Raw genomic sequence first — 24,452 nt, 5'->3', positions numbered from 1 at the left:
CATTGGGGATGCTGAATCATTCCTTGATGTTAAGGGATATGATGCTTTTCTGGCACCGCCATGGGCACCTGTTTTGCCCCGAGCCTGGCAAACCTTTTTCTTGGGTGGTGGGAGGAGCAGGTGGTTTGGAGTGAGGCATTTGATAAATTCACCAATCATGTTCCCCTGTGGCTAAGGTATATAGACGATCTATTTATCATCTGGGACGGACATATAGACCTAGCACAGGCATTCATTGAGGCATTATCCATTAATAACCTAAACTTAAGCTTCACCCACTCCATCAGCAAAACCACATGTGATTTCTTAGATGTAAGAATCACTGTGGACAATATCAATCACAAACTCACCACTGCCCTTTTTAGAAAGGAAACATCGGGAAATACATTACTACATGCTCGCAGTTCTCACCCCCCTTCGCTAATCAGAAGTATTCCTTATGGGGAGATTCTACGAGCTCGTAGGAACTGCAATACCGATGTGGGATTTAACACTGAGAAAAACATCATGATGAACAGATTCAGACAACGCGGTTACAAAGAGAAAATCCTGACACAAGCTGCTGATAAATTGGCAGCAACCACACATAGTGAGGTTCTTTTTGGCAGCAAACAAGTCAGCGATGAGGAACCAACCTCTGGCCCTCGTATGATTACCACATATAATGTGAAATCTGGTAAATTAAAATCCTTGCTCACGAAACATTGGGGTCTTATAAGATCTGATCCCATCATTGGGGATAAAGTGGGACATACTCCATCAATAACCTACAGACGACCACCATCCCTTAGAGACAAATTGGTAAATAGCTACCAACCTATGGAATCCAATCCATCTTGGCTTCATGCCAGGGAGGGTTTCCACAAATGCAATTCCTGTAAAGCATGTAAGAACACCGTAAGCTGTAGAAGCTATAAAACACAGGAAGGCAGGGACAAACCCATTAAAAAATTCATAACATGCACTTCAGATCATGTGGTATATCTTTTGGAGTGTCCCTGCAATATGCGTTATGTTGGAAGTACTAAACTCCAACTAAAAAAACGCATTCTTGAGCATTTAAGGGCTATAACTAATTTGGATTTCAACTATCCCGTAGCAAGACATTTCCACACAGCACATAACAGCAATAATGCGTTGTTGAAATTTTGTGGAATAGATAAGGTCCTGAAGCACATACGTGGCGGAGACAGAGAAAAATATTTACGTATCTTGGAATCACGATACATAATTGACTTGAATACCAGGGCTCCTTATGGTTTGAACAGGGAAGAAGAACTTAACACCCATATTGGCCTTTAATCTAGACTAGACGATCTGCAACCCTTTACATGTCCTTCTGTGTATATATAGGATTGATTTTACTTTCTCATCCTGCCCATCACGAGATTCTAGATGGGTACCTTGAGATGAATTGTGTCTTGTAAATATATTGTCTCATTACAGTATTTCATTTTTCACATTTTGATATGATTTGAATATTTATGCACAAGTTTGTGTCTGGTTGGATGGGAGGGCTGTCACAGATATTGTTCTGTGGTTGTGTTATTCCAGATATTTTTCAATATGCTCATTGATCTGTGTAGATACTTATGAAAATGGGCACTTGCCCGTTATGAATTGGGGTATGTACCCCCATCCGTCCCTCATCGGGATCTTGGATTTGATTGTTTCACAGATTATCTATGAGACATTAATTGGATTTATTATACAACAAACACATCCCTCCTCCAATCAGTCCTCTCCTCTCTTTGCACCACAATTATACACATTCATTTTTTCTAAAGTTTCAACAAACTTTATGTGTCCGCAATGCTGTTCTCGATTAGGAGAAATTATTACTTTGAGGTTGAAATGCATTAATTACATCTTAATACTAGTCAGGATTCTAGTTTGGATACATTGCATTTGATTAATGTATTTGTAAAGCAGAATTCCATATATGATTGTATAGAACGGACTACATAGTCTTTTTTCTATCTCGATGCACTAGCAAGGGACAACGACATTAATTGATTCTGCTCCTAATTTATTTATTTGTATATACACTTATATATTTCCTGCAAATTGAAAATGTTTTTGTTTATAATCAATGATTGATTGTGTTTCTGATTTAAGTACACATGAGATTTACGATGTATGCATTTCTTCTATGTCCATGATGACGTATTTTGCTTTAAATTCGGCTATGCGGAAGTAACAGACAACTTGACAAAGGCCGTCCTACGGCTGAAACGCGTTGTTGTTTTGTGAGCGATTAAATACACCTTAAAACACCAGGACGGTGTGCCGCCTCTTTCCTACCTGTGGATTGAATTGTACTCATTTCTGTGGTTGCCGCTACCACGGCAGGCACCGACGCTAATGTGCAGGTGTGCGGCGTTTAGCGGAGAAACTTTTCTACGAATATATATATATATATATATATATATATATATATGTGTGTGTGTGTCAATATATATATATATATATATTTATTTTTTTAATTAATAACGTTTACTTCATTTCCCTATACTTTTCCAGACGGAGATCTCCACTCCGGTGACAGAGAGTCCCAGCATCAAGGCTCCAGCCTTTCATTCGAAGTGGTGGAGGCATGTAAGTCTACACCTGGATGTAAATTTCCACCCAGAATTGGTGAACAGCAAAAAGCGAAGAGTTACACCTAGGTGTCGCAGTAGATCTACACGTTAGTAAAACTACACATGTATATTTACCTTTGTGAATCAGGCCTTTTGTTTGCATAGATATGCTGTGTTAGCACTATCATATCATATCATTATCACAGCATGTAGAGAGACCACTATTTTTAGGTTCTATGGGTCTCTAAACTAAAGATTAGTTCGCATATGTAATTAGAAAGGCACTATACCAAATAACAGGGAATTATGCCCTTTCTAGCGGATCAAGTCCACAACACACTCCAAGATAAAAAGAAGGTGTGTTCAGAGAGTTAATATTGAAACTATTCTAAACAGAACCACCGATACCTACAGCAAGAGAGGGGTTAGAAGAGTAGGGTTGTTCACCTCGTCAGTATCTGCAGAAAGATCTATAAATACGAGAGAGGAAGGGGGCGTCTTGTAAAATGCTTGGAAAAAAGAGTTAGAGACAGATGTTAGCACACCTTTGGGGAAGTTGTCTGATCAAGGAGAAGATAGATAGCAAGAGTATGGAAAAGAAGAGAAAGCTGAAAAACCACGTACCAGGACTTCTTGAGGCAGGGACCACAGATGATGTAAGCTAAGCGCTTAGTAATATTGGGAGATCATGAGGATGTGGTAATGCAAAGCTGATCCGGGAAGGAAGCTGTAGGTTGAGCACGAATCAGAGATCATAAGATCTCACCCACAGAGAGCAGATAAACAGGGTTAAAAGTTAAGGGGGGGAGATAACTAGACGAGGAAGAAGCGTAAAGAGGGGGTTTAGGAAATGCAGCTGTGACTAGCTGAATTAAGGTTTTAAGGTTTTGGAGGGGAAAAAAGCATGAATAGTAAAGATTTTAAAGCTAATGAAAGAAGGAAAGATGTCAGCGCCGAAAGAGGAGAGTAAAAGATCTGCTGGAGGAGGTGGGAGTAGATAGTTTAAGGAGGACATGTGTGTATTATGAGAATGAAGGCAGGCTTCCTAAAGCAGAGCGAGTTTAAAGGCAGAGATAGAATGGTGTACATGATGCTATGAGGAAATTTCGGAAGGCGGGGGGGTAATATCTAGGCCTGGGCTAAAATTCCGTTCCGCTCGCAGAAATTGTGATAATTTGACATTTTTGCGTACCGCGGAGAGCGCGAAAATGTAAAAATTTCCGCAATCGGCATTATGGCGGAAATTTTTTGCTTGCTCGCGCTGTAAAATAATACATTCTCGCGCGCGCGATCGCCTTACCTGAATCCCCGCGTTCGCCGACAAGTTTTCCCGATCCGGTCGCGTTCTCCACGAGATGTTGGATTGTTGGTAGCCATTTGTGCTGTCTCGCGACAGTTCGCGCCCGCAGTAACGTCATTCGTCGCGCGTTCACGTCTTTCTTCTCGCGATCATGCACCGCAAGACAAGTGAAAACAAGATGGCCGCGCCCGCGAGCATCCGCATGGGTAAGTTGGTGAGCCGCGACCACGCAGAAAATACCGCGAACGGGCGGAAAAAAAACTTCTGCATCTTCGCGATATTTCTGCGTGTTTGTGGAGATTTTTAACATTTTCGCGATAATTTGCGAAAGTGGATTTCGCAAATTCCGCCCACCCCTAGTAATATCTCGGGAAGCAACATCCTGGTGTGGTATGACATCATCATTACCAATGTCTACTCTCGGAATGGGAAATTACCATAATGATCAATATTTGTACAGCAATTTCCATTTTTTAACCTAACTTTCCAAGCAGCTTTTCTGATGTACATATCACCCCATGTGGCCTGCTGAAATATGACCATATGGGGAATTACCACAGCACTTGTAATCCTGATTTAAGAAAAAGGATGGGCTCTACTTTTAAAAATCTATGTTTCGCTTTAAAAACAAAAATGCAGATTTCAAATTTTTGCCAAAATGCACCCAGCCCTAGTCAGTGCCTCCCTCAAGTAGCTATGTAGATTGATGCATCAAAACAAGCACTGTCTAAATAAGTATCAGCTTAAGGTTCCTTGGCTGGCTCGGCATTATACACGGTCTCCTGTGTTGTCAGTATTAAAAGATGATTCTGTACAGCTCTCTATGGAGAATCCACATGGCTAGTCATCATGAAGGCATCATTAGTGGTGTGGTTTTCAGGGAACCACCCCCATGATACTGAATGGTCTAGAGGTCATTTAATATGAGTGAAAAGTGGGGTGGTCTTTGGAACCCTGGGCTCAATCAGCAATCACAGGATTGTATGGATGTGGTGTTTGATTATTGTGAATGTATCACTCAATCAGTCTTAGTGTTTCTGAGCAAGATGGAATTGAATACTGGTTGAAGAATGGGTGGAGCCATTTAGGGGCATATTTGCGTGATGCAAAACTGAAATGAGATTCATCAAGACACACAAAGGTGTTGCCCTGCGTGGCTTGATCAGTCTAGGGTAACTCAAGGCAGCTCACATCACTGCGTTGTGTTACTCTGTGGCAGAGAGGTGTGCCATGGGTGGAGCGTGAGTGCACCCACACATCCACCCATTAACTTTGGTACACTCCCAGATTTACCATGAGAGGTAGACCTGGGAATGCATCAGAATTACATGCCTCCCCACCAGAGGCACAACAGCAAAAAATATCTTTATTTCTCTTCGCTGTTTACTCTTTCTAAGTGTACTGCAAGATGCTGAGGCGGAATTATAAATATAAAGTGTGACTTGTGTCAGGGATGATGTCATTCAAATATTGTTCCATGCCCAAGGTATGCTTTATGTGCAATACATTTTGGGTTAAAGCCAATAGGTGCCTTAAGTTTTGTATTTAAGAATGATTCTTTAACCATAGCAACAGTGATAATGGAGATGTGAACAGGATCTGACCAGGGATGCTAAAATCCAAGACTCTTTAAACAGTTTCTTATATATTTTGCCTTGGAATCATGGTGAATTTTTCCCTTGGAAGACACTTCGAGTATTGCACTAGGTTATAACTCTCCATAGCGATTGAAATTTAAGCAAGGTCAATACAAAACCGGGGCTAGGCTTTGAGGTCCATGCCCAGTCCCATGTACAGAGGAAGAAGCAGCTCAGATGTGGTAGTGACCTCAAATAAGAGTGTTCAATCTTTTGGAGTTGCTGTTTCTGTGCCCCATAATTCTGTGCCGTAGATTGCTGCTGCCACTGCTTTTTGCTTATATACTTGGAAAACAACACTCGAAGGGGGAGTTTTCCTGAGATTTTGCTCCGTTTTTGTGTCACAAAACTGACGCAAATCGGCGCAAAATCTTTTTTTCTCAATTTACTTTCCATCGCTAAACTTGTTTTGCTCGGAAAATCACCCAAAAATAATGCGACGCATTAACTTTGCGCCGTGGGGGCGAACCAAGGGTGGTGAATGGGTGTTCCCATGCAACCACCCAAGGTTTCTCATGCTAAACCCAATTTACTAAACAAAGTAAACAGGGTTTAGCTTGAAAAAACTGCGTCCCTTTGAAAGTAGGCGCACTGAAGGAGAAATGCTTTGATTTCTGCTTCCTATTCCAACTTTGCATGTGTGCTGCACAGTACAGCATGCACGCAAAGCGGGATAAGGTTTGTAGTGAGTCTCAGCATAATATTTTGTACTGGAAGGGTACCCTTCCAGTACAAAACCTGTGCTAGACTCATGGAGACTCCATCGTACCGTGGCACAACAGTGTCTCCGTGGCGCACGGCAGCTGATTTCAGCACCAGCGCTAGTGAGAAGGGAGGGGGGTCACCTATTGTAGTAAATAGGGCGCTCACCTCCTCTCTCCTTTTCACGTAGCGCCGTGCAGCATTTGCGGCTACTGCAGTGCGCTACATGAAAAGTTGGTAAATCTTCCTCCATGAGTGGCAGCCGAGCTTGTGCTTGAGATTCAAAATGGCATTGGCATACCGCTGTAAGGTGGTAGCTGCTTGTCAAGCAGAAATCGGAGAGTGGAGGTCTGGACTGTAGCTTTGTTGTGATACAATGTTCTTTAAAGAGGTGTGTCTGCAATTTATTCATAAATTGGAGAAGATTTGGAGCAGGCCTGATGGATATAGGAGTGTCGTTATGATCCTAGCTGCAGAAATAGGGAAGACCAATTGGCATGTGTATGAAATTGGGTTGTTGGTAGACTGTTGTGTGAGCGCTGGTCAAGCAGCAACCATAATCTTTGTGCAACACTTCACACAATAATAGAGTGAAAAATCCCACACTAAAATAATACAGAACAATAGAACTTGATTTAATAAATAAACTGAGACCAAATTGACAAAAATCCAATAAGTAGAAAAATCTAGTGAAAATAGTGCCAAAAAGCACAAAGCGCCAACTATGTATATCTGGGACAATGTCACAAGTTCAGGCCGGCTACATGGACACAGTTAGGCCTGCTGAACAGAGTACTTTAAATCTTGGTTGGCCGAAAAAAACTTTAAGGATCAGCGTCTAAAATGCATCGCACAGACAAAGGGATGAGTCAGTTCTGAGATGCAGCGAGGCTGCAGTGTGAGATCCTGTGCCATTGTCGAAGATCCTGTCCATGAGGGCTTGGGATGCAGAGTATCGAGGATGTGTTCTGCAGTCAGGGTGATGTGTCAGTTCCCAGGAGCTACGAGGCTAAAATGCGGTGTTCGGCGTCATTGTTGAGGCTACCATTGACGAGCGATGTGAGGACCTGTGCCAAGAATGCATTGCACAGTGTCGGTTCCGAAGGAGGTTGTGGGCTGCAGCGGTGATGTGGGTCTTTGCGAAGGGTCTGATCCATGCAGCAGCGGTGATGAGCAGAAGTCTAGCAGAGTGGCAGGTCTTTCAGCAGCAAAGCAGTCCTTCTTCCTAGCAGAGTATCCACAGGTCCAGAAATGTACTGAACAGTTGGTATCTGAAGTCAAGTATTTATACTCAGTTGTGCCTTTTAAGTGGAGAGAAGCTTTTAGAGGCAGGCCTTTGAAGTGCACAGGTGCCCTGCCTCCAGACTAACTACAAGGGTTATTCAGCTCTTTGTGATGAGGCAGAACACATTAGGATGTGAATATGTTCAAGTGTACATGGGGCTGGGCCGAGGTCCTCCCTCCAATCCTGTTAGTTATGGCGCCTACGGGCACATTTAGTCACCCTATTGTATGTGGCTGGCAAGGAGGCATACACAAAGTCCAGCTGTCAACTACATCCAGTAATGTGATCCAGAGACAGGCTGCAGGCACCAAATGGCTAAGGCAGGAAAATGCAGACTTTCCAAAAGTGGCATTTTCAAAATTGTAATTTAAAATCTAACTTCACCATAAATTAGGTGTTCTCATTATAATTCGAAAGACACCAAACATGAACTGGGTATTTGCTCCCATTTGGAAATTACAGCTTATTTTAAATGTAATAAGGTAACTTCTGTTTTCCTATGGGAGTGGTAGGCCTTGCAGAAGTGAACAATGAATTTAAGAGTTTTTACACTAACAGGACATACAAGACTTAAAAGTACATGCACCCTGCTCTCTGGGCTGATCAGGGCTCACACCCTAGTCAACCAACAACCTAGTGCCTTATTTATAAGAAGTGTTGCATGGCTGCGACAAAGCAGTGATGCAACACTTCTCAGTTCACCCTCCTTGCGACACCTAATGTAGCAAGGAGTCACAGATACATCAGTATTACTGACGGATAAGTAAGCACAAAAGTGACGCATTACTGGTGGGTGTCTGAAAACAGACGCAACTCCAGCAATGTGTCCTTTCACATGCGGCAAGCCCCATGTGAAAGGGCCTGCGTCACCCTTACGCCTGCCATGAGGCGGCAAAAGGTTTTGACGCAATGGCGTCCTAGAAGTAGTGCACTGAAATCTTATAGATTTCAATGCACCACTTCTACGAGGTTTTGATGCGGGGGAACGCCCACCCTGCATACATTATACCTGACGCAGGTATAATGTAGCGCAGGGGTTTATGAAGTGACACATCTACCTAGATGCGTCACTTCGTAAATATGGTGCAACATGGCACATTATTTACGTCGCCGCAGCGTCACAAAAAGTGAAACAACGGTGGTGTAAATGTGATGCAGGGCTTTATAACTAGGTCCCCTAATCTCTTATAGTTTGTATTTTCTTTTTACGCTTTTCGGCATTTGTCTGATGATGCTCTGGTTAAGAGCCATCAAAGCTGCTGAGCTTCTCAATCAGATGAGGTTTCCGGTTGAGATAGCTTGCTAGATGACATGGCTAGTTCTGAAGGTATAATCCGGTAAGAAGAGCCAGTGCATTTCCATCTCGGTGGGGTGATGTGGTCATATTTTATCAGGTCCTTAATAAGACATGCTAGATGACCTTAAGGGGCCCGATGTGGAACCTGGGAGGCCATGGAGTAGTGCAAAAAATATGAATTCGGCTTCGTGGAGTTGAGCTTCAGGTAGGTGATTCAAGGTCTGGACGACTTAAATCACAGCAGGTGCAGACCGCACTTGGAGCAGGCAGCACTTGAGTCATTGGTTGTTTGCAGTGGAGACATTCCTTTACAGCATCTCCAGGTAATTGCCCCTGTGTTGTACCATTTTATTCAATGCTTTAATTGTGGTACCCTGATAGTACTATCAATGTAGGCAATTTCAAAACGTAGAACTGTATACCATGTGATTCTAGTTTCTCTTGGGGTCTTACAGTTCTGAGAAGACTATGTAGATGAATGTTCTGATTCTTGTTATTATACACAACACTGGCCAGATCGCTCAAATTTGCATTTTAGTTAAGTGTGGTATTTAAATGGTACACAGCAAGACCACATACCATTCCTTAAAAATGTTAATCAAGATGCTTTAATGTCAATTTGGAGATTTGGGGATTTCAAAGAGAAAGGGCATAGCATCTTAGCAGGTAGAGGTGCACTGCTGTAAACCATTGTTGATTTGATTTTTGCACCTAGCTGATTGGGAACATATGCTCATAGACCTTTCTTTGTGTATTAAATTATCGTTTTCCATAAACTTCTTACGCCTCATCTTTTCTGAATACGTTTGATTTGGCTAGCACTGAACTCAGTGATTTACAATAGGAGATTTTTCTTACCTCGTCTACCTTAACCAATGGGATTTTTCATGGTCTTCTTGAAGTAATACTTTTTTGGAGGCTGGCACTAATCGTGGCGTACTATCATAATAAATATATGTACATTTATCGAAGATAAGGATATTTTTTTTATTTGGCAAATGGTTTTTAAAGAAGCAATGTAAAACCTATTTTAATCTCCATAATGTAATCTCTATGACATAAAAGGTATCATTAAGCAGTATTCATTTCAGTTCTGTCAATAAATATGATTTTGTGACAACAAAAGATTTCAGAGATAGAGCTGCCTCAATCGAGTTTTCTTTAAGGGTTTCTCTTGACCAGGGTTCTGTGTCAACGAATATTATAAAATCCATTTTTACCATTATTTACTAACTTTTTGTAGTTCAGATAAAAAAATCCACCATACCCAATTTGCTAAATTCTGCACAAATTTGTCTTCATTTCTTCTATAGCATAGGGTGATGTTCTATAAATAAGTAGAAAACATCTCTTGTGTTTCCAACCATCAGTGTAGGAAACATTTTCCTTCCTTCTTAACTGCACTGGTCCAGTCGTGCCCCAGAATCTTTTTCCATAGACTATGGTGGATGCCAGGTTAGCCTCATAAGGGACAAGGATAATAACACCCAGCAAGGAGTTCACTGCTACCAGAGCTGTCATATACACTCGCTCTGCAGCCTTCAAACATAATCATATGTGAAGGACAAGTCCATGCCCAGACTGGGTCAGAGAGCAGACCAAGTGGAAAGCCCACCAAGGACTGAAGATGTGTGTTATTCCACTTGTGGGAACTGAACTGTACAGAAACCTACACCTGAGGCAAGAATGTCCCAAAGGATTAGTGCTGGCATGGAAGGAGAATCGCGTCTCGGGACCAGATGACTACAATGATGATTCTGAGTCGGATGTGGCTTTATCCCCATTAGATGTTTGCAGCCAGATTCATCAGGATTTGACACAGCGCAACGCAGCGAGACAACTTGCAGCACGGCATCAAATGGAAGTGGGCAGGAATGCACCATATTTACTAACATATGGCGCAATCCTGATCCCTCTCTCCGCAGGCTTACTTGAGACTGCCAAGCAGCAACGAAGGCACTCTTGCATCTTAGGCAAGGGTGCGTGCGTTACAGCCAAGATTTTTTTCTGTAGGATTGGGCCCTTTCCTGCACAAAAACAATCTTCAGAGTCCTGTTCCTCTTTCTATGTGTGCTGTAAAATGCAGCATATGTAGGAAGAGGAAATAATGGTGAGAAATAAACATATTTCTGCTTGTTACCCCTGTGTTGAAAAGGTGTATCATTTTGATGCATTCCCAGGTTTATTAGTCTTAATAAATCTGGGAACACACCAGAAACTAGGGCCCATATTCATCAAGAGGTGCGTGGCTTTTGCACTAGGGGGCTCTCAAGGTCACCCTGAGTGGCTTGATGAATCCAGAGTAACTCAACAGAGCACAAATCGCTGTGTTACATTACTCTACCCCAGGGAGGTGTTTCATGGGTGGAGCATTAGTGTTCCCCCGCATCCACCCATGGGTTTTGATGCATTTGTAGATTTACCATAAGTGGTATGCCTGGGAATGAGCCAAAACGGCTACACCTCCCCAGGTGAGGCCAGTGGAATAACGAAACTTGAGTGGATCCCCATGCAGAGTGCACGGAGGGGGCCACCCTCCCTGGTTCATCACCAAGCACTTTTGCTGAGGGGGCCCCCTGGAGCTCGGGGGTCCCCCACACCGCGTGGGATGAGGGGACTTTTGTTACACTTGTGGGTGAGGTGTAACAAGGAGAAATACATTTATTTCTCCTCGTTACTTCCTCTTTCTATGTGTACTGCATTCTGCAGCACACATACAAAGAGGACAATGCCTTAGATGGTTGCTTTTGTGCAGGAAGGTATGCCTTCCTGCATAAAGACAATCCTGTTTACAACATAGACCCCTTTCACCATGGTGCAAGAGTGCCTGTGTCGGTGCAAGGTAGCACATTGGGCACCAGCGCCGTGAAAAGGAAGGAATACGTCCTATTGTGTAAAATACAGCGCATTCCTGCCCTTTCCCTGTCATGCATTGCAGCGCAGCAAGGTGACCTGCTGCGCTGTGTCACTCAATGATCACTGTGGCCCTATGGGTGGGTGTGGGGGAAGTCACTGTGTGACTGGTCGGGTTGGCCCTTCTAGGTTGATGAATGGCCCTGCTAGTATTTCATTGCAGTTGTTCTAGTCGCCAATAAATGGCTAGTGACCCGTAAAGACCAAGTGGCCGACATGCAGTCTGAACAGCTCAACAGTGGCACAGAGTTCCATGTTTTCTTGGCAAGAGGGTCAAGCGGGCATCATCATTTTGGCAAGTCAAGGGCTCTAAGTCACAAGTTCCTGTTGGCATGAAGTCTGATTGCGAGCACAGTCGGCTCGCTGGTGGTCCACAACTGCTGGCTCTTGGGCAGATCAGTGTAGGCCGCTGGCGTGAGCATGGCTCTAGCATAGGAGGGCAGTCTGCCTCTGGTTGTGTCTCTGTTGCAGAACTGGGGAAGATCATGGTTTTTGGCAGGTGGAGACTTCACAGCATGTTACTGAGTCTGTGCAAGGATGCAGCCAAGGTTTCAGCTAGTAGGACAGGCCAAGAAAGAAAGCCCTGCAGGGTTGTCCCAAAGATGATAAGTCATCAGGCTGATGCATTCACATATCTTGATCCATTGACCTGCACACAGCAGTCACCAGCTGTCCCAGTTAGAACCTCGGAACACCAGGTTCTGACAAATAAAAGCTAAGAAGGGGATTGTGCTAAGAGATTAGAAACACATGTGCATGAATAGCAATTAATAACTAATAACACATTTAACTTTATATTTATTAATAACAGAATATAGCATAGGTGTGTGTGCCTGCTTGGCTAGGGGCTCTAAGTGCAAGGGGCAGCAGGTTGTGTCCTGGATTTGGTGGAACCTAGAAATGAGGGCAGTGCTGACATCACAGAGGCCTCGCCAAAGCTGGGAATACGCACCATTGTTGTAGGAGAGATTGATGGAGGCATTTATTTCAGATGCAAATCCGAACTGAGCAGAACAGAGTGCATAGCTCTGTGTCCCTGCCCCACGCGAGACCACCACACTGGTTATGTGTTTACATGTTTTTTGGCGATCATCAGAGACACATGTTCAACCCATTTCAAAGGGTGGGTTCCTTTGGTCAATTTCGGTTCTGCACCAGCCAGGAAAACAATGTATAAATGCAGAAGGTACAGACACCCCCATTAAGTTCCAACATCGGTGTTGGTCGGGGTCCGAAGAAGTGCCATGTTAGATCTGGCAAGAGAGGGAGAGTTCTAGGGCAGAGCAGTCCGGTACTTGAGATGACTTGTGGCAGAAAGGGGTACAGGAAAGGCTTGTTATGGCACAGGTACTGTGGATGGTTTATCTGTGCCCAGAGGGAGGGCTCTGCTTGAAGATGTGAGGGATGCAACAAAATACTGATCAGGCATAGGACCCTGCGGCTCAGGAGCCAGCCATGTTAAGCTCCAGTGTTGCTTCTCCTTAACTCCCTCAACACCCTCCCTGGGACCTTCCTCACTGCTTAAAATCAACTCTTTATAGTTACCCACAACCTTTGCACTCCCAAGGTCAGATCCAGCTTACCCAGCTACTTGGCTATCCTGCCCACAACCTCGTCTCTGATGGCCCATGCTCCACATGGCAGAACCTGGGAGGAGCGAGCATCACCCACGAGCACCCGCACCCACTCATATGCCACCATGAACCTGAGACGGACGCTGGCTCAAGAGCAGTGATTGCCCTCACAGCTGGCATATTGCCTTACACAGCAGTGATACTGATATGTTCTTTGGATGGTTCTGGAGACACTGTTGTTGGTTTTCTAGACACCCTGGCACTCAGGACATAGTCAACGTGCCAACACGAATCAGAAATCCAGTTGCTCCCTGAGAGCCTGGCAAACTATTGTCACTTCCGATGCACTGTCCAGGGGTGCTATCGCCCAAGTCCCATCCTGCAGTAGTATCAGTAGTTTGCAGGCATGCCCTCTGCTAGGCCAGCCAGCTTTTTAATTTTACCAACGTCCCTCAAATGATTTGCACCCCTGCTGAACTCCTGCGTCTGGAGCGATCCAGTCCTTGTTTTAGATTTTGCTCTCTGTTTCATTTCAGTCTCTGCAGCAGCTTTTTTACTTCCACAACCCTCAATCTCATTGTTTGCTTTGAAACTCAGTTTAAGAGCCCGCAAACCTAATGTATCATGGCCCACAGAGACGTAAACTTCTGAAATTATTTTGAGACGCTCCCTTTCTCAATCTTGAATAGAAACTGCTACCATCCACACTGACAGGACTGTGGCTTCTCCACAGACATTCCTCAGGAGTATCGAGGAGACTGCCTCAAAATTGGGCATTAATTTCATTCGTAAGTCCAGAGCAGCTGCAGCCTCATGCTCATTCTGTACTTGTTTCAACAACTCTAGTAACACCACTAAGGGGGGGTGGGGGTGCCATCCGTAGTGGTGTAGATACAGCAAACACTGTTTCCCAAGTGTTACAGTACTTCACAGGTCATACAATTCCAATCAGAAGACCCATGGTAATAATCCTATGGCTATCCTGTGGTGTCGTATGAAGACCGACAGCTGGTTAGTCTTGCAAGCAATCCAGAATGGAATATCACTTCTTTTTGTGGCCACTTTACATATGACAGCATCAGTAGCCTATGGATTGTATGCTCGTGTTGCGGCATGCAAAGAGCATGCAAATGTCATGATGGTCCAGGAGGAGATGCCCCAGCAACAGTCATATGTAGGATATACTGCCAAAGTCTCATATCAACAGACACTACTTGAGTCAGTAATTGTCTTATTTCTGTGTCAGTGTCAGATTGCTGCAACAGGATATGGTGATGGCTTCATCATTACTTAACAGACCAATTCTCACATTCTGCACTTGGAGGCAGATTGACTAATATATTGTATGCAACCAAATGCAGAGAGGCAATTTTGCGTTGACCTGTGTGAAAGTAAGGGAGCAGAGATATGCCACATCTGCTAAGTTATGGTCAACATCTGCTCTCTTCTAGCGCTTGTGCACTATGTTCTGCTTGGCGCCAATGCAAACACCATTGAGCCATTTGTAGGTCTCGCCTAGGCATCGCATGCGTTGTCTCGTCGAGAGATGCTGTATACAGTATAGTGGGGGAAGCTCCGCCCACTTTCCGCCTATCTTTGGGATTGGCTGAAATCCTAAATGCTGCAATCTGATTGGTTTTCAGCAACTTAATCCCGCCTCCTGATGGCAACGTCGTCATTTTTCTCCTTTCATAGCTATCAGCCAGTTTACTTTAAAAATGTTTTTGTTCCCCTACCTCCCCCCGTTCCCTTCAGCAGTCCGTGGCTTCTCTGCCCTCCACCACCCCCCCCCACTCCCATTCATACCTTCTTCGACACCTGCACTTTTATTTACAATGCAATAGGTCTCACGTACACACAAGTCCTATTGCATTTATAAATGCTTGTTTTGTGCTGGGATTGGCTGGGGGAGTTCGCACTCAATTTTGCCTGACCTGTCCACAACACATGCGCATATAACATTTTTCATGCTGAAGGAGTTAGGTTAATGTTTGCAACACGGGCCAATTGCCCAATTCACAGTGGAAGGCAGAGACAGCACAAGCAGGAAAACGAAACAAGACAAAGAGAAGCGCGCCGGGTTGAGTATGCCAAGCGAGCAGTTTAGTTTAATTATGCTTGTTTCCCTGTGCCGGCTCCCACTATCACTCCGAAATCGCTGCTTTTTTGTCTTATTTTAATCAATAGATGAACAAAGATTTATGTGAGCTGTTTGCGTGTGTGGGGTTGGATAGGGGCGTTGATTGAATGCAAACCTTTGAGTCTCAGTCCTGGCCCTTTACCAAGCGTGCATGCTTAGTTAGCAACGCCTCAGGAGACTTATCTCTTCAACAGAGCTGTCAAAATCACCAAGACACGCATTTCACCCACGGACTGGCGCTCTCAGCTACCTTACTTTGCCCGTGGATTTGTGGATGAACCGAACAGCAGTAACGCCACACCCGCGTGTTTCGTATTTTTTTTGCAGCCTTTTGTGTTTCTTCCTACTGTGTGGTAGGAGCAGTCAGTGGGTTGCAAGTTGCCTTGCAGGCCAGGCCGGCCCTAATTTCTCCGAGCACTGTGTTGCAGTTGGCATTGCAGCCACGAACAGGTAAAACTCCGCCGAGATCACATGCTGCGCTCGGATCCCGGAGAGCAGCGCCGAGATCACATGCTGCACGGTGGTAGAGGCAGGTTACCAGGGCGGGGGCTTGTGTGTCTATAAAAAAGCTTGTGGTATTTACCTTAATACCTACATATTAACATTAACCCAGTGTGAGCCGCACCACATGCAGAAGATAACAGATACACCGCCCCTCTCCCCACAGGTATTTCAGAGCAGCCGCTGCAGTCTGTGCCATGCTCTGTAGGAACCTCGCAGTTATTTCACAGCTTCGTGCCCGCAGAGCTGCTAAAGTTGTGAGCAGTGCCACGCATATGGTACCTGTGTCCATCTGTTGCTGACTGAATCCCAGACTTGCTGCCTTCTTCAGCAGGGGGGAAGTTGTCACAGGGATCTCTGTTATGTGCCATGCCAACGGTTGGTCCTTTTCAGCGGTTGTTAATGACCAGTGTTGTTTGACTTCACAGCCAAAGGGCTGGTTGCCGGGATAACTGCAGGTCGGTGTGAGTTTAATATTCCAGAGAGCTTCGCAAGTCTGCTGGCCTATCAGGACTCTGTTCCCCTTAATAAAGCACTTGTCAGCTTCCTAAGATAAGCGGGTCGCAAATCATATTGGTCATAGCTTGTTTTAGTAGATCCCACAGCCCGCCCTCTTCAGCTCTGCTCTGGCTCAGTAAGTGGCAGGCAGCTGGACAGGGAAGGGTGACAGTTTATGGGTTTCTAGCAAAGCCAGACTGTTGTTTTACCGGTGAGCTATTTATGCAGCTAGTGGGGGCCGATTTTTAGGTCTCGTCTAGCGTTGCTGCGCACATGCGTAGCTCGCTCAGCGAGATTTATTGCTGACAAGGACTTTCAGAAGAGGGCTTTAAGCCCCACCCCTCATTTCCATTGGCTGGCGTCACTGTTTATGCTAAATGGTGGCCTGCCATTGAAAATGAGGGATTTCTGTAGACGCCCTTTTGCCTGCGAGCCGGACTGGCTTGTCTGCTTTGAGTCTGTCGCAAAGCACTTTCTTATCTTTATGGGGCCATGTGTTTCTAATTAGAAACACATGACCTCATAAAGACAAGAGATCCCCATGCCCCGGCTGCAGCACGGTCCTCTTTCACTTTCGGGACCGCGCTTGGTTTTTTGGGCGAGAGGGCTGTCTGTGCTGTGCTCCTATGGACAGGGGGTGGGGAGGAGAGCGAGAACGTAGGCTTTCGCTTTCCTGTTTGAATTTGAACACACAAGGTAGCAGCGGAGCTCGGCAGTGGAGTCCTGTCAGCAACTTCCAACTTAGCCCAGACACTGCTTCCATGCGCACTGCTCGGAAACTGTGCTCTTTCCTGCGTGTTTGTTTGGCCCCTGTGGCTTTTAAACAGAGATTTATTAAAATAAAATTCTTTTTTTTTACAAAGATAAACTATATTGCATACAAAGCATCGGTTTCCAGCTGCAGCACAAAACACATGCGAAGTGACAACAAACCCTGGTTTCTGCTTCCTGCTTGAGAGGGAAACAAACCAGTAGGAAACCACTGGGCCTCCGAAGAACTACGGGACAGCACAAAGGACACCTGGAAGTGGTGGGATTTTATTTCGGGTTTTTTTCTGGTTCTGCCACATGGGTATGCGCCGTGATCCCTGAAGGGTTTCTGGGGTACCTGCCGCCGGGATGCCTTTCCACAAACGGGCTGTGGGGCCCGGTGGCTGCAGCCCGGCGGGGCCCAGGGTGCCAGTGAGCTCGCTGCAGGAGGTGAGCACCCGATCCCTGGTGCTGGTTCTGCGGTAGCTGTCCGAGCTCTCCCGCCAGGCTGGCAGCATCTTCGAGGAGCTAGAGGCAGAGGTGGGCGCAGTGTGCCTGCGGGGGTCCCGTCTGGAGCGCCGCCTCGGAGCCCTGGTGCACAGCACCCGCCGCCTGGACCACCGGAAGGTGCCTGTCCGTAAATGATGCTCTTTTCTGCCTTATTCAAAGTCGGCATGTTATCTTTGTGTGTGTAAGCCTCCAAATGTAGAAACACATGTTGAGACTCAGAAGAACTACTTGTAGTATTTAAGCTTCCAGACAATACTTCTAGTGTCACTTTTTGATCTGTTTTTCATATTTCACATAGTTCGGACCACATCAGTGAGATGTTATAGCGCTTTGTATACGGGCAGTAAAATATGCATGGCAGTTGTAACATCTCATATACGTTTGTATTTAAATGTATATCCTCCTAAATTGGCTGCCGAAGCACGTTTTCGGACGACTCGAGTTACACCATGGTGGAGTGCGTGGTTGGCATAGTGTGGTATATGTCATGATGCTGTGTGTGAAGCCTTTTGGTGTTGTGCCGAGCGACCAGAGAGATACTTTTGTCTGACTCTTGACGTAGTGTTTAGTAGAGTGATAGGGCAATACCACTGCAATATATTCCATAATTTGATGCATATTTTACAGATTTTAACAAAAAAGGTTACTAAAAGCACTGCCACGTGAATGTACTATTTAATTATTAAATTGATACTAGCGAGGTTAAACATTTGCCCTTACAGTATTAACGTGTAAAAATGACAAAATTGTGAAGCGATATTGCCACAAAATGTGTTGGATTACGTTACATAATTGACCTTTTTGTGCAACATAATTTGGTCAACCCAGGTCTATAATTTTGTCTTCGCCTGTCGTATAGTGGCACCGGTCATAGATGTATCCAAGAAATAATAATAATCCACATTTGTAAAGCGCGAACAATCACCCGTAAGGGTCTCTAGGCACTGGAGGCCGTCAGGAAGATTAAGCAAGCTATTGCCCAGAGTCACATGGTGCTGGGCTAATCTGCCGCCGGTGCTGGGGATCGAACCGTGATCCCCAGATTCCGGAGTCAGTCGCCCTGGCCGCGGCACCACACCTCTTTCCAAGAAAGGAAAGTTAGTGCAGTAGAGGATAAAGTTATTTAAATCACATACCTGGAATAGGCAGCCGCTTGCTTTGCTAAGGGGGGCTTTTATAATTAAACTGTTTCCTTGCACACTTGTTATAAAGGCTTCTTATCATGAGTCATTTTTAGTTCCAAAGGGATGTTAAGTTATCTTGTGTTATGACGATTTGTTTAGCGCGCTACTCACCTGTGAGGGTATCCAGGCGCTTGAGAAGGTGTGCAGGAGTGTAGTCCCCGCAGAGTTACTTGAAGCTCCAGGTCTTCAGCCTTTTGCGGAACTCAAGAAGTGGGGATGAGGCTCTGATGTGCTGAGGGAGGTCGAGCCATGTTCTGGGTGCTATGCATAAGCAGCCTTGTACATCAATGCATTTCCTCATAGACACAGAATGGGTAAAACCCTTTGGTACATCCTTATTCCGGCTGCTGCCCCATAGCAGGGTTGATTGAGTGTTAATATACTTTCTTGACTGTGGAGGCACTGCTTAACAGGAGTGTGGTGTGTTTAATGGCACAGCACTAGCAAGTCCCTGAAGGGCTGTAACGTTTTAACGGGAGAGTAACTCTTAAGTACACTTGAGTTCTCTTGTTGAGACTGAGGTGTGGAGTATGCGGTGGTATATGTCTGTGAGATAGGTAGGCAAGGGGAGAAAGAGAGAAGCACAGCAGTCTAGTCTTCATAACTTCAATGACTGGAGGACAGTTTCCTTATGATTGGTGGCCAAGAGATGAATACATTTATTGATGATGCTAGCACAAAGAAACAAGGGCGGGAGTCAAACACAATGTCCCATGAGACTTCTGCAGATTAACTCATGTTTTGAGGTCAAGGTTACGTTTTGCCTCTGTGATCAGAAAAGCAATGCTGAGGATTGCCCCTATTTGTTTGGCTCACTGCACGTTTACAGTAAAAGGCAAAGCGGGTCATCTGAGGTTTGTTTTGTGGTGCATCAGCTGGCATTAGGCTTATGCATATGGTTTGCACATTTTATTTTTTACTTTGTTCCCTTAAGTCAAGGCCCGCTTGTGGTTTGTACTAGTGATGGTTTTCCGGAATGTTTGTGTGCTATACTTGCCTTCAAAGCCCAGACTCATTTTAGCTGAGACTCCAATTTGCACAGCCAAGTGGATATTTCCAGTAAAGTCTCAAAGATCCTCTGATACTATAATTCCACAGCGTTCACTATTACGAGGTCTGTAGCGCTGATCACTCGGTGTTAAAGCTATGGTGAACATGTGCATATTCCTGCACGCGACATGTGGCGGTGCACAACGTTAGAGCCTACAAAATAACACCTTTGTCAGTGACCTTGAGCAGTGCAACTACTCTTTAATCTGCATGTTGTAACAATTTATTATAGGTCTTGTTCACAAATGCTTACAAACAAAGCAACGTTTGCTAAGAATGCAGCACTTCGCGCTCAGTCCCTTTGTAGGTGGAATTTTCCTTTTCGGATATACGGTCTTTCATTTGGGATATAAAACTAAGGGCCGTGACGAGGTCTCAGTAAAAAACAATCATGGGCAAAGCTAGTCAGTGTTGCCTTTGGGACTTATTGGCTTTGACAATGGTTTTTAGCTATGCTGTACCGCATCTCTATAGGACTTTGATGGGAGGAAGTAACACTGAGGGTAGGGGAGAAGGACATGGGCAAGAGACAACAACATGGATCTGGAGGGGTTGGGTAAAGTACATGAGCAAGGGCACAAAGTGGAGGAGAGAAGCACACGGGTGGGAGAGAGAAACTAAGTACAGGTCGGAGGGAGAAGCACAGGAGGGAGACAGGTGGTGAACGTATGCTCTGTTGTGGAGTGCTTAAGTAAAAAGAAAAAAGTAGTTTTCTAAAAGTGGGCAGTGGAAGGACACAAGTAAACAAGATATGCTACAGGGGAAGGGCAAACACAAGATGGATAAGGGAAGCCATTGCGTAAGAAGCAAGCACTTGACGGTGACAATGATGCCAACCAACGTTAAGCAGTGGAGGAGTAGCTATCATTACTCGCCATGACTTTAACTACAAGACTCTTACCCCACTTGACTTGCCCCTGGTAGATAGCCTGGTGATGAAATTTGAGTTTGAATCTGGCGCTTCGCCACTTGTATGTGTCCTGCTTTATAGGCCCCCTCAAGGCATGCCACATTTTCCCCACTCCCTGGGCGAACAGATAGCCCACCTGGTCACAAACCATGGGAGGGTTGTACTTATCGGCGATTTCAACTATTGGGCCAACAACATTCTCGGCGGCCCCAAATCGGCTGAGCTAACCGAGCTACTCACCGAACTTAACCTCACCCGACATATATCCACGGCCATTCATATCAAAGGACACACTCTCGACCAGATCTGGACCACGAACATCTCTCTATCTACTGTTTCTGTATCACCCTGCACTTGGTCCGACCACCATCTTATCCACTTTTCTATTTTAAATAACACCATGAACAAAATTCCTTGCCCAGCTAGCTATACTCGAAGAAACTGGAACAAACTTGAGAAACCACCCTTTCTTGATTTCCTCGCTTACTCAGTTCCTTTGGATAACCCCACCCTTGATGTTGCCGACGCTCAGCTCACTAACTGGCTATTGACCGCCAGCAATAAGTTTGCTCCCCTCAGGAAGTTCCACGCACCCCGCCCACATGACGCTCAAAAATGGTTCTCAAATGAATTAAAACTCCTAAAACTAGCCCTTAGGCAACTAGAAAGGAAATGGCGCAGCAATTACAGACCTGAAGACAAACTGTCTTATCTTAATTTTTTTGAATTCCTACAAAAAATCCATCTCAGCGGCCAAAGCAGCCTACTTCTCTACAAAAATCCTGTCTGCAACCAACCGCTCTAAGGAGATCTTTTGCATTGTCGACGAGCTCTCCAACCCTGAAAGAACTCTGTGTAGGCCCCCACCCTCTCAAATCTTCTGTAATGCCTTAAATATCTTCTTTATTGATAAAATCAAAAGAATTAAGTCCAGCATCCCGGCTAATCAAATCGATCCACGCTTTTCAATCCACCATGCTGTTCATCAGCAAATGGATGAACAAGAACCACCTGAACCTTAATCCGGATAAAACGGAACTCATCCTAACTGGTGGTATTGCCAAAAGCCCATGGGGACCTCACTTTTGGCCCAGAGAACTAGGTCAGCCTCCCGTGCCCTCCAGCTCGGCTAAAAGTCTGGGGGTGATTATTAGTCAAGACCTCACTCTGAAGCCCCAGATTAGCTCCGTAGTATCCACCTGCTTCTTCCAACTCCGGAAAATAAAGAAGATTTGTAAATACCTCACTCATGACGCTCTTATCCAAGTAGTCATTGCTATGGTCATGTCACATGTTGACTACGCCAATTCCCTGTACTTTGGCATCCCTTTTCATCTATCTAAACGGTTACAGTTAATACAAAATCAGGCAGCGCGTTTAATCACTCATTTACCCAGGCATCATCATATTACCCCCATTCTGAAGCAACTTCATTGGCTGCCAGACGCTCAGCGGTGTGCCTTCAAAATCGGATGTCTCATTTTTAAATCACTCAATGGCTCTAGCCCGAAATTTGTCAATAACATGATTAAAAAATATGCCCCCATCCGTCATCTTCGCCCAGCTCGCAAAAATCTTCTCTTGACCCCCTCTTTCAGACTCAAACGCACCGGCGGAGTCAGGTTCTCTACCTTGGCCCCCCCGTTTTGGAACTCTCTCCCATCTGAAATCCATCTCTCCACTACTCTCCTCGCCTTCAGAAGTCTTTTAAAGACCTGGCTTTTCCAACAGGCCTTCTAACTCTTCCTCTGGACCGGACTCCTGCCAAACTAGCGCCATGAAACCTCCCCGGTGTACGTGCGCTCTATAAATTCTCATTGACATGACAATGGGCAGGCTTTAAACCCTTTGTATGCCTACAATAGGTCTTTCTCAAATAGACAGGTTGTGCTGTGTGTCTGGTAGACGAGACCTAAATTGTGAGATTGCAAGCAGCACTCTGTTAACAGTTCAAGTGTAAATATAGATCCTGAGAGCAGAGCTCGCCTTGAAAGAAGGAGCTGATACTTAATCACAGGCCACTAATACTGGAACATCCTACTACTGAGGTCCAGCCACACTCACTAACAGTTTAGAAAGCTACTCAAACCGTGATATTCTAATTTGGGCTCGGGTGACCGAGACTTGGGCTAACAGTGTGCAAAGTTCCCAGAGTTAGTTTGACACTCATCAACATAAAATAAATATGTCGCAAAATTCACCGAAGGAGTCATATCTGCTACGGTAGGCGGACATTGTATCGTCATAAAGGGGATTCGAAATGTTTCAATGGTAGTAGGGTATTGGATGCTTTCAATCCAGAAAAAGCAAGCAAAGTATTGCTCTTCACTAGCGAGCGCCCCACCAACAGATCTTGCCTACAATACTTCGAGATTGCTAGTCTCTAGAGTTCGGTGCAGTCTCTTCAACAGGTCAATGCAAGGAGGAAAAGCCTATCTCTTTGGAAGTTATGGTGAGCAGCGTCAATCAGAAGGTGGTTCTCTTTTTTGTAGGCCATCCCTATGTGGCGGTGACATGCACGATCGGCTTAGAAACACCTCTTTCCATACACCTACCTTGCGGATCAGTCTAGCGTACCCAAGCAGAACATTGTGCGGGCTCGCCAAGGCTATACCTTGCAACATACACCCAGCCTTTAGCCTCGACTGTGACTTTGACCACACATGCTTAGCTCTCTGTAGCTTCTGATACTTGTTTCCATTGCCATGAACAGTCCTTTCCTTACAATGACTTTGTGTCCTCTTAGGTATCTCAGAATCTTTCCTCCCTTGATCGAGCCAAAGGTGAATCAGTGACGAGTGTAACACTGCGGACCCCTCCTGTGTGCACACATGTGTCATGGGGTCCTATTTAAATTGAACATTCTGCAGAAGAAAGGATGTGCTGTGACATATTTTAGGAACCCGATGGTTCCTAAAGCGCTGAAACCTGTGGTTACAATTAACAATCATTTGCAATGCAATAGGTCTCACATTTACACTAGTTTAAGCTATTGGTATTGTAAATGACAATGCCTTTTATTAATGTTTTAAAAACGAATAAAAAATAAAAGGCATTGTTATTTGCAATGTGAATAGCTCAAACTCGTGTAAATGCGAGACCTATTGCATTGCAAATGCTTGTTATTACTGGGTGCCGGGCTGGTCACATTCCCTGCTTGTTTACCCTAGGATTTTGTGTTTTGCTGACATGATTTCCTTTTATTTTACCAATGATGTTGGTCGAATTAAGATATTCGAATCTAAATCAACTCGGAACTGAAACAACAAGCACAGGACTTTAAGCTCAATACTTGTCACTGCTCTCATAGCTGGCCTGAGTAAGCGAGGTCACAACCATCTCGTGCCCTTAGACTACTCTGATGTCATTAGTTGAGCAAAACCGGCGGCGGCCATGTTTTCCACAAATGCTATTTATATAATATTATTGTTTCTGAATTAATGGTGATGTCATGGCATTTACTACATTAAATTTCAATCTTCTACTTTTTATTTATTCGAGGTTGCTTGGTCGCTCTCACCGTTTTCACCAGTCTGACAGTGAACCTTTAAATCATGACATTAAAAGCGATGGATGAAATACATTGCCTTCATCGAAAGCCAAAGCACCGCGAGAGGAG

The 24,452-nt window shown here is 44.8% G+C and overlaps 1 long non-coding RNA gene across 1 annotated transcript in view; it reads right to left on the bottom strand.

Moving 5' to 3' along the window:
* Positions 1-24,452, bottom strand: part of LOC146859813 (uncharacterized) — a 269,652-nt gene that overhangs the window by 213,041 nt on the left and 32,159 nt on the right. The window lies entirely within an intron of this gene.

Source organism: Triturus cristatus, chromosome 3_1 (genome assembly GCF_964204655.1).
Source record: "Triturus cristatus chromosome 3_1, aTriCri1.1, whole genome shotgun sequence".
Classification (NCBI taxonomy): domain Eukaryota; kingdom Metazoa; phylum Chordata; class Amphibia; order Caudata; family Salamandridae; genus Triturus; species Triturus cristatus.
This window is presented reverse-complemented; position numbering and strand designations above follow the sequence as displayed.